The 10,998-nt window shown below is 38.0% G+C and overlaps 1 protein-coding gene across 4 annotated transcripts in view; it reads left to right on the forward strand.

Annotated features, from left to right (window-relative positions):
- NFAT5 (nuclear factor of activated T cells 5) overlaps window positions 1–10,998 on the forward strand; it is a 128,455-nt gene that overhangs the window by 38,577 nt on the left and 78,880 nt on the right. The window lies entirely within an intron of this gene.

Genomic DNA, 10,998 nt, shown 5'->3' on the forward strand with positions numbered 1-10,998 from the left:
ATGATTAACAGGATGAATATGATAGAAAAATAATAGGGAGGGGGTAAAGGAATTCTTCAAGACATAAGCTCAGGCTTCATCTTTTCCTTGAAGTGTCTCCCATTGGTCTTTTCTCTTTTAATTTTGTACTTTTCCCTGCTGCTGCTGCCTTATGTTTAGTCCATTAGAATTTACACACACACGCACACACACACAGGCACTTAAATATTTTTTTAAATATGGAAAATGACAAAACAAGGACAAATCACATGCAGTCCTGCCATATCTAGATATGTTCATATGTTGGTGATTATTCTTTCAGGCATCTCTGTATATGTATACACATCTATTTATTTATACATTTCTGCATAAATGGGATTATACGTCTGTTTTATTTGCCTACTGGTGTTATTAAATATAGATATAATTTGTGATAGCTGCAAAGTATTACATGGTTGTTTATTTATTTATTTTTGAGACAGAGTCTCTGTTGCCCAGGCTGGAGTGTAGTAGCACAATCACAGCTCACTGCAGCCTTGACCTCCTGGACTCAAGTGATTCTCCAAACTTAACCTCTCAAGTAGCTGGGACAATAGATATGCACTACCACACTTGGCTAATATTTTTTAAAAATATTTTTGTAGAGACAGGGTCTCACTATGTTGCCGAGGCTGGTCTCAAACTCCTTGGCTCAAATGATCCTCCTGCCTCAGCCTCCCAAATTTCTAGAATTACAGGTGGGAGTTACCATGCCAACCAGTGTGGTTTAAATAACAAAATTTAGTTAAGTAGCCAATCCTTTGGTGATGCACTATTATTTCATTTTATTTTCATTTTATTTTTTTAATTTATTTTTTTGAGACGGAGTCTCGCTTTGTCGCCAGGCTGGAATGCAGTGGCATGATCTTGGCTCACTGCAACCTCTGCCTCCCGGTTCAAGCGATTCTTCTGCCTCAGCCTCCTGAGTAGCTGAGACTACAGGCATGCACCACCACACCCAGCTAATTTTTGTATTTTTAGTAGAGATGGGGTTTTACCATGTCAGCCAGGATAGTCTTGATCTCCTGACCTCGTGATCTGCCCACCTCGGCCTCCCAAAGTGGTGGGATTATAGGCATGAGCCACTGCACCCGGCCCATTTTATTTTTTAACTTTTTTTTTTTTTTTTTTTTTTTTGAGACGGAGTTTCATTCTTGTTACCCAGGCTGGAGTGCAATGGCACGATCTCGGCTCACCGCAACCTCCGCCTCCTGGGTTCAGGCAATTCTCCTGCCTCAGCCTCCTGAGTAGCTGGGATTACAGGCATGTGCCACCATGCCCAGCTGATTTTTTGTATTTTTAGTAGAGACGGGGTTTCACCATGTTGACCAGGATGGTCTTGATCTCTTGACCTCGTGATCCACCCGCCTCGGCCTCCCAAAGTGCTGGGATTACAGGCGTGAGCCACCACGTCCGGCTTTTTTTTTTTTTAACTATTATAAGTCATTGTAATGAACATAGTACAAATGATTTCCCCCTGTACTGGTATGGTGATTTCTTGTGAGTAATAATAGCTAATAGTTATGTAGCATTTTCTATATGATGAGTACTGTTCTAAGTACTTAAATTTCTCTTTTATTTTTAAATTTCTTCTACTGTCTTGTTTCAAGGTAAATCCTTCAGACTTGCATTGTTTTAGCTTTCTCTTGAGAATGGATCCAGATAAATAAGACTACCTGCATATTATTAGATAAGACCACCTACGTATTAGATAAGACCAACCCCAAACCATCCTGTAATCTATAGTGTTGAGGTTAAGTGCATAGGCTTTGGAGTCAGAACCTAGATTTGGATTCAGATCTTTGCTCTGCTACTTCATTTAGTTGTATAGCTTTAAACCAGTTTCCCAGTCTGTTAAATAAAGAACACTGAAAGCATAAAGGCTTTTTTTTCATTGGAGGAGAAATCATAACTGAGGTGAAATAATCATTATTTAAAAATTTTCTAGCTAATTGAAATCTTTCATGGTATGGTTTAATGTTATTTTCCTTTTCTAGGTTAAGGGAAAGTAGAGAAATCTTGGTTATTATCTTTTTTTTTTTAGATAGAGTTTTGCTCTCGTTACCCAGGCTGGAGTGCAATGGTACCATCTTGGCTCACTGCAACCTCCGCCTCCCAGGTTCAAGTGATTCTCCTGCCTCAGCCTACTGAGTAGCTGGGATTACAGGCATGCGACACAACGCCCCACTAATTTTTTGTATTTTTAGTAGAGATGGAGTTTCTCCATGTTGGTTAGGCTGGTCTCAAACTCCTGATCTCAGGTGATTCTCCCGCCTTGGCCTTCCAAAGTCCTGGGATTACAGGCATGAGCCACCGTGCCTGGCCTTTTTTTTTTTCCTTTTGAGACAGGCTCTTACTCTCAAAATCTGTGAGAAAAGATTTTCCAGGCCGGACGCGGTGGCTCAAGCCTGTAATCCCAGCACTTTGGGAGGCCGAGGCGGGTGGATCACGAGGTCAAGAGATCGAGACCATCCTGGTCAACATGGTGAAACCCCGTCTCTACTAAAAATACAAAAAATTAGCTGGGCATGGTGGCACATGCCTGTAATCCCAGCTACTCAGGAGGCTGAGGCAGGAGAATTGCCTGAACCCAGGAGGTGGAGGTTGCGGTGAGCCGAGATCGCGCCATTGCACTCCAGCCTGGGTAACATGAGTGAAACTCCGTCTCAAAAAAAAAAAGAAAAGATTTTGCAGCCTGGGCTGGAGTGCAGTGGCAGGATCTTGGCTCACTGCAGCCTTGACCTTCTGGGCTCAAGCAGTCCTCCTACCTCAGCCTCCTAAGTAGTTGGGACTACAGGTGTGCACCACTGTGCTCAGCTAATTGTTTTGTATTGATGAGGTTTTGCAACATTGCCCAGGTTAGTCTTGAATTCCTGAGCTCAAGCTATCCACCCACCTTGGCCTCACAAAGTGCTGGGATTACAGGCATGCACCACTGTGCCTGGCTTTGGTTATCTTTTGTTTAACAAACCTTCATAAATGAAGTCCTATGTTCCTATTATAAATCATGTTTATTAAATAAATATGTATTATTATAAATCATGTTACATGTATTCAAAGAACATTTAATGATAGCAGAAAATATTCATGATTGTATCTTACATTTTTTAAAGAAACATATAAAATTATGATTCTAGTTTCATTTTCTTAAAAATAAGACCCATAGAAAATAGACTAAAATGTTAGAATGGTGATTTATGGGAATTGGGATTTGAGTGACTTTTTATTTTCTGTTTTATACTTGTAAAAAGTTTCTGAATTTTTATGATATATCACCTTTATATCTCCCTTAAATCCTTTATACATCCTTTTTGTTTATCACTTTTATAACCTAAATAAGTGTACAAATATTAAAATAGAAGTCTTCATATAGTAGAACATTACAACTGAAACTTTTATGATCCTTTTAATTTTTTCTCATACATTTTAATTTGCAGTGTTTATATTTATCGTAGCTCTCTAAATCCTCTTCAGGTTTTTCATTTATATCATGCATTGCTGGAGTTAAAATAGAACATATCAGCCAGGCACAGTGGCTCATGCTTGTAATCTCAGCACTTTGGGAGGTAGGCAGATCACTTAAGCTCAGGAGTTCGAGACCAGACTGGGCAACAAAGTAAGGCCCTGGTCTCTAAAAAAAAAAATACAAAAGTTAGCTGGGCATGGTGGTATGTGCCCGTGGTGGTCCCAGTTACTCAGGAGGCTGAGGTGGGAGGATGGCTTGAGCCTGGGAAGCAGAGGTTCCAGTGAGCTGGGCCTTTTTTTGGTCTGCGCCCATATCCTGTCTGATTTCTTTTATATAAAATTTAAAAACAGGCAAAACTATAATCTACTATGTTAAAAGCTAGAAGATGGGTCACTTTTGTAAGGGGTGAAGCATGTGGAGGGATGCTTAATTGGCTGGGTGGGTATGTCCACTTTGTAAAATTCCGCAAGCTCAAGACTTAAGATTTTTACACTTTACTACATGGGAAGTGTATGTCATGCTTTAATAAAAAGTTAAAACTGGCTGGGTGCAGTGGCTCACGGCTGTAATCCCAGCTTTTTGAGAGACTAAGGCGGGAGGATCACTTGAGCCCACGAATTTGAGACTGTAATAAACCATGGCCACACCACTGTACTTCAGCTTGGACAACAAAGCCAAGACTTAGTTACTTTAAAAAAAGAAAAAAGTTAAAACACTAATAAAAAAGTCAGTTCTGAAACTATGACCTGTAAGATTAGTAATAATTATCCATTTTTGTTTATGTGTACTTTATGTCAAAGCACTTTTCACAAACATCAATCTTAAGATTGTGCATATAAAAATATTTCGTAAACTTTAAGTCATGATATTTCAGTTATTTATTTTTAGAACAATTTTCAGTTGTCTAGAGCTGTTTGTCTGTTTCTATTTATGGACCACATTCTGGCACAAAGGACTGCACAAGCTACCTTTTCTCTTGCTATTGTAAAATGACAATTGAAAATCATTATCACAATTCATTTTTTAAAAAATTGCCTTGTGGCTAGGCACAGTGGCTCACACCTGTAATCCCAGCACTTTGGGAGCTTGAGGCAGTGGATTGCTTGAGCCCCAGCTTTCTAGAACAGCCTGGGCAACATGGTAAAACCCAGTCCCTACAAAGTAATACAAAAATTAGCAGTCGTGGTGGCATTTGCCTATAGTCCTGGCTACTTGGGAGGCTGAATTGGGAGGATTGTTTGAGTCTAGGAGGTTAAGGCTGCAATGAGCTGTGATTATGTCATTGGGTGACAGAGTGAGACCCAGTCTCTAAAAAAAAAAAGTTTTTTTAATGGCCTTTTCCATCAGTAAACTGACCTCTGGTTAATATTGCACAATCAAAGTGTTCTTTTTTGGTAAGAAACAGTGTATTAAACTTTTATAGAACAAATATTATTTGTTTTAGAGAATAGCCAGTTGGATGATCTGGAGAGCTACCATACACTATCAGTGGGTCAGTTTTACTCATTGAGAATCTGGTCTTTGCCTCATGTTATTTGAGCCTGAGAGAAATTATCTATAATTCTTGGCTCAAATAACATGAGCCCTGCTAATTTGTTTCACCATTTTAGATATTATTCAAGTCCACTTGTATCAAATCTAAGTATTAAATACTGAAAATTATCTACCACAGTGTGAAACAGTAGTTGTCATTTTAGTCAGGAAAAATATACAACATTTATTTCTCCTTTTTGTTATATAAATATAATTGTTTTTCCCTCTAGGTTTATTAATTTAGTATCTAATCCACTGAAGAAGATAGTTCAGCTCTTTGGTTGCTGTTTTTTCCTAGATTCTTCAGAAAAAGATAAATTAACTAACACCGTTTAAAAAGGTGGTACACACAAGCCAGTCCATTTTCATTCCAGCTGAATTTCATGCTTCAGAGTAATGGCTGTTAGCCAGAATCATTTGTGAAGCTTTATACACATATACATTCTATGATCTTATTCCCTATAAATCCTTATTCAGCAGTAGGCCTGTGATGAAATCCCAGGCATCTTCATTCAGGTAAAAAAACAAAACAAACAAACAAACAAAACTTACTTCGACATGCAATTCTAATATTCCCTGTTGAAAACCAGTCTTAAATTAGAGGCATTCTCCAGTTGTACAGGGAGTAAGGGAAACAAAAGTTAAAATGGAAAAAATTAAATTAAGAAGTAGAAGTAATGAATTTGGTCATTTGTTCATTGTCACTCATGGTAGACACTTATTTTTTATCTCTGTAAACATCAGCTTATAGCTCAAAGTATGATGTCTGAATACTTCTGCTTGTGGGTGATAATCTTTGTATAGAATAGAAAAGACAAAGTGGGGCCAGGTGCAGTACCTCACGCCTGTAATAACTAGCACTTTCAGAGGCCAAGGTGGGAGAATCACTTGAGCCCAGGAGTTCAACATCAGGCTGGACAACATGGTGTGAGACCCTATCTGTACTTTAAAAAAAAAAGAAAGAAAGAAAATATTAGCCAGGTGTGGTGGCATGAGCCTTTAGCCCCAGCATACTTGGGACATCGAAGTGAGTGGATCACTTGAGCCTGGGAGGTCGAGGCTGCAGTGAATCATGATCGCACCACTTTATTCCAACCTGGACAACAAAGTGAGACTGTACATGAGAAAAGAAAGAAACAGACAGAGCAAATGCCTTGTTGATTTCTTCAGTGTTGGCTCAAAGAAGGGAAAAAAATTTTGTTGTATAAGTAGAAAAAAGGAAAACTAACTTTTTAAGGCTTTAAAAATAACTGAAAGTGAAGACTCTGAGATATGAAAAGTGATTTTTCTTAATCAGAAAACTGGTGATTTAGATGATAATGTTGTAGAAGTTGGAAGATAGGACGTGAGAGGACAGAGTATTTGGATTAAATACGTCATAGGAAGATGACATTTTTAGTTCAGGTAGTAGGATATTCTGGTAATGATAGGAAAACGAGATGAGCTTTTTTGGTTTTTGTTTAATATTTTTGTTCTTCTTCTCTAAGATTATGGTATAAAAACAGGAATTTTATGTTTTAGAATTGTTTGGGTAGAATCACTTAAGGCAGATGATTTGCTTATTCATTTGTTTATTCATGAAGCACATTATTGAAATGCCCATTATGTGCCAGGCTCCATAATATAATAAGTAAAATAGATGGCATTCCTAACCTCAGTGTTATTCTAATTGCATAGACAGGAATGCTGGGGAAAGAATTTATCTTTCAGCCAGCTATTCTCCTGCCTGGGACCCAGCTTTAACTAGTCTTGGCTCTACAAAGCAAGTCGTAACCTAATTGGAACATAATTTCTTCTCTGTAAAAACTGAGGGTTACGCCAAATACTTTCACAGCTTCTACCTCTAATATTCTATGCTTTTAATGTGAATTTTAGATTAATTCCTTAAAACTACATTCATACCATTCTGGCATTGCCCTCTATATATTTCTTCTTTTCTACTACCTTTTTTCCCTCATAGCTCCTGTTTCTTGATGCAGTTTTGATTGGCTGTTTATGTGCTTTCAGTCAACCTCACTGGACTAAAAGCTTCTTGGGAACAAACTTGGGTTTCTGTGTACATGGGATTTACTGTGTGTGTACCTATGCACACAAAATGAATGAATGGTTACAAAATTAGTTTTTTATTTTTGAAAATGCTATTCTTACCTTGTGAACTTAATATTAGACTGTCTTTTCAAGATTAAAATAATATAAATTGTAATTCTGCTTGTTTCTTTTAATTCATAGATTATTATGTATGTTTATAAGAACATGATTAGTTTAGAAACAAATGGCTGTTAAATATATGGTTATATAATATGGTTAGCTGTTAATAGCCAAGGAACAGATCTCTATTCAGTATTGGTTTTATAAGCACTCAGCAAAATTCTGTTTTAAGTATGTATTTTAAATTTTTAAATGAATACATTTTGACATTTTTCTACTGCTAACGTTCCAGAAATGAGCTTATTTCAGTGATAACAGTTAAATGTGAGTTTAGTAAGGGTAGAAAATTGGAGGAAACTGGAGTCTCCTTTTCTCTTTAGCAGATGTCTTAGTCTCTTTGTCACCTGTAACAAAATACCCTAGGCTAGGTAATTTATAAACAATAAAAATGTTCTGCTCACAGTCTGGAGTCTACAGTCTGGGAAGTCCAAGATAAAGGCACCAACAGACTCTGTGTCTGCTGAGGATTTGCTCTCTGCTTTGAAGATGACACCTTCTTACTGTGTGTCCACATGGTGAAAGGGCCATGGCAGCGTCCTTCAATCTCTTTCATAAGGGTATTCATTCCATTTTGGGAGAGCAAAGCCCTCATTACTTACTTCCTAAATGGCCCCACCTCTTAATACTATTACGTTGAATTTTAGGTTCCACCATGAATTTTGGCAGGACACAAACACTCAGTCTATAGCAGTGGACAAGCGAGCAGTCACTGTAATTTAAGTTTATTAGAATGGAAGGTCCATGAAGACAGATTGCTGTCTGTTTTGTTGTTGTTGTATCCCCAGAACCTGGAACAGTGCCTGGCTTACATCAGGCTGTCCATAAATACTTGTTGAGTGAATGAGTACATGAATAAATTAATGAGAATATTTACTGAGCTGTGCTGCATTTTATAGCAGGTACAATGTTGTTTCTTCACCACTTAAACATTAATGTATTGCCTCTATTCTTTATTAGCAGTATTTCTGAAATAATATTAAAATTAGAAATTTTCCTGAAGCTTTTTTTATAGCTTAGAATTATTACCCAATAGCTTTCCTTAATATTTTGATAACCTCATCAACAAACATTGAGTGTCCATTGTAAGTAGAGTACTCCTGAACCTTAGTCAGAGAAGACATGGCCTAGTTTTGGTCCATGATGGGTTTTCAACCCATTTGGAGAAGTAGGAAATAGATTTAAAGATGATTTGTAACAACCTGAGAGGTGTCAAAGAAATTGTATATGTAGGAAATTCGTGTTATATTCAATGAAAATCTGATATTGTTTATGTACATTATTCAACTTTTAAAAAGTTTGCATTAAAATATGGGAAGGAAGCATAAGCATACTATTGTTTTAATAGTTATCTTTGATGAGATCATGGGCAAGTTGAATTTTTATTTTTTACATGTCTGTATTTTTAAAAGCAAGCAATAACTCTGAGTAAATTAATCTAGGCCAGGCACAGTGGTTCATGCCTATAATCCCAGCACTTTGGGAGATTGAGGCGGGAGGACCACTTGAGCCCAAGAATTTGAGACCAGCCTGGATAACATAAGAAGACCCTGTCTCTACAACACACACACACACACACACACACACACACACCCACCCACCCCCAAAACCTACGATACCCTGTCTCTACAAAACACACACACACACACACACACACACACACACACACCAAAAACCTAGCTCAGCATGGTGGCACACACCTGTGGTCCCAGTTACTCGGGAGGCTGAGGTAGGAGGATCAATTTAGGCCGGGGAGCTTAAGGCTGCAGTGAGCTGTGAACATGCCACTACACTCCAGCCTGCGTGGCAGAACTAGATTTTAAAAACTTAATCTAGTTCTAGTACAGATTTGATATAAAAAACAAAAGTAAAGCAGGCTATGTGTCCAGTAACATCAATTGCTAGACCTCTCTCCTGTTTATGTATTCACTGGGATGTCCCACAGGCATCTCAAATTCATCATTTAAAACTAAATTCTCTTTCCAGTTTACTCTTAACTCTTATATTCTCTATCATGGGAAATAGCACCACCTTTCATCAATTTTCCCAAGGCAGAGTTCCTATGAGCTATTTGGAACTCTCTTTTTTTTCTCCTCTCCCTTCCCCTTAAAATGTAGCCAGTCGTTCATTTTAATTCATCCATTTAAACAGCGTTAAATTCATAGCCTATTCACTGTTTTGACCACCACTTCCTTGGTTCAAGATTTCATTGTTTCTTGCTCAGGCTGTTATTGTTAAAACCTTCTTATTCATCTCCATCTCTAGGACCTAATCTATTCTCTGTATTCCTGGTAGGATGATCTTCCTCAAGTATATATTTGAGTTTATCTTTTCTTTGCTTGAAACCCTCAAAGGCTCCCTGTGTGCTGAGGGATAAAATCCTTACTACTGAGCATGATACACAAGCCCTGTCATAATCTGGCCTCACCCTGGCTTTAGTAGCTTCATTTCATGTTACTGCTTGTAACTTCTATGTTCTGAGTAACTGAGTTACTTAAAAAACTGAGATGAAAATACTCTTTTTGTTCAGGTTTGCTTTTATAGTTTCTCCTTCCTTTTCCCAAATTTGTCTAAGTACCCATTTCAGTATTCATGATTGACTTCAGATGTTACATCCTTTCTGACACCACCTCAGATCCTCCACAGATACATTAACGGTTCCCTCTTCTCCAGTTGCCTAACACTTCATACTTTTATTAAAGCACATATTGCATTATTTTAAACTTGACTCATTTTATTATCTCTAGACTGTGAACTGCTTATGGGTGATTTTCTTTTGTATTGTGCCCTCAAATCAGTGTAGATGCTAAATAAATGTTGAATGAATGTTTAATTACTGCTCTATCAGGTTGAAGGTGATAGTGAGGAGGAGCTGGCGTAGACAAAAATACCTAGCCCCTGTGATTGCAAATAAGGTGTGAAATAAGTAATCATATGACCAAGAGAAAACTCATGGTACATTTTGTAACCAATATTCTGTTGCCTTTTTCAACCAAAATGTTTGGTTTTGTTTGATTTTAAACAGAAAGTAGCAAAGTGAGAGAGAGAGCAATGTAGATTGGTCTTTTCTCTCTTTTCTTCTTTTTTTTTTTTTCATCTTTTGAGACAAGGTCTTGCTCTCTCACCCAGCCTAGAGTGCAGTGGCACAATTACAGCTCACTACAGCCTTGACATCCTGGGCTCAAGTGGTCCTCCTGCTGGGTCTTACAGGTATGAGCCACCATCCCTGGCCCTAGATTGGCTTTTGATATCTAAAATATCTAAACTGATATCTAAAAATGAAGACATGAAATAAGTTTGTTTACTCTGATAGATTCATTTCTTTGCAAATTAAGATCTTACAGTGTGAAACTACGGTTACATAGCTGAATTTTTTTGAATCCTTAGTAGTTAATAAATTCCTAATGAAACGTATGTCTGTATGCGTTTTTGGAACAATCTTGAACTTACAAGAGAGTTGTGAATAGGCTGAGCGCGGTGGCTCATGCCTATGAGCCAGCACTTTGGGAGGCACTTTGGGAGGCCGAGTCAGGTGGATCATGAAGTCAGGAGTTCAAGACCAGACTAGTCAAGATGGTGAAACCCTGTCTCTACTAAAAATAGAAAAATTAGCTGGTTATGGTGGTGGTGTGCCTGTAATTTCAGCTACTCAGGAGGCTGAGGCAGGGAGTTGCTTGAACCCGGGAGGCAGAGGTTGCAGTGAGCCGAGATCGCGCCACTGCACTCCAGCCTGGTGACAGAGCGAGACCCTGTCTCAAAAAAAAAAAAAAAAAAAA

This window comes from Sapajus apella, unplaced genomic scaffold (assembly GCF_009761245.1).
Source record: "Sapajus apella isolate SASKATOON/1434 unplaced genomic scaffold, GSC_monkey_1.0 scaffold15, whole genome shotgun sequence".
Lineage (NCBI taxonomy): Eukaryota > Metazoa > Chordata > Mammalia > Primates > Cebidae > Sapajus > Sapajus apella.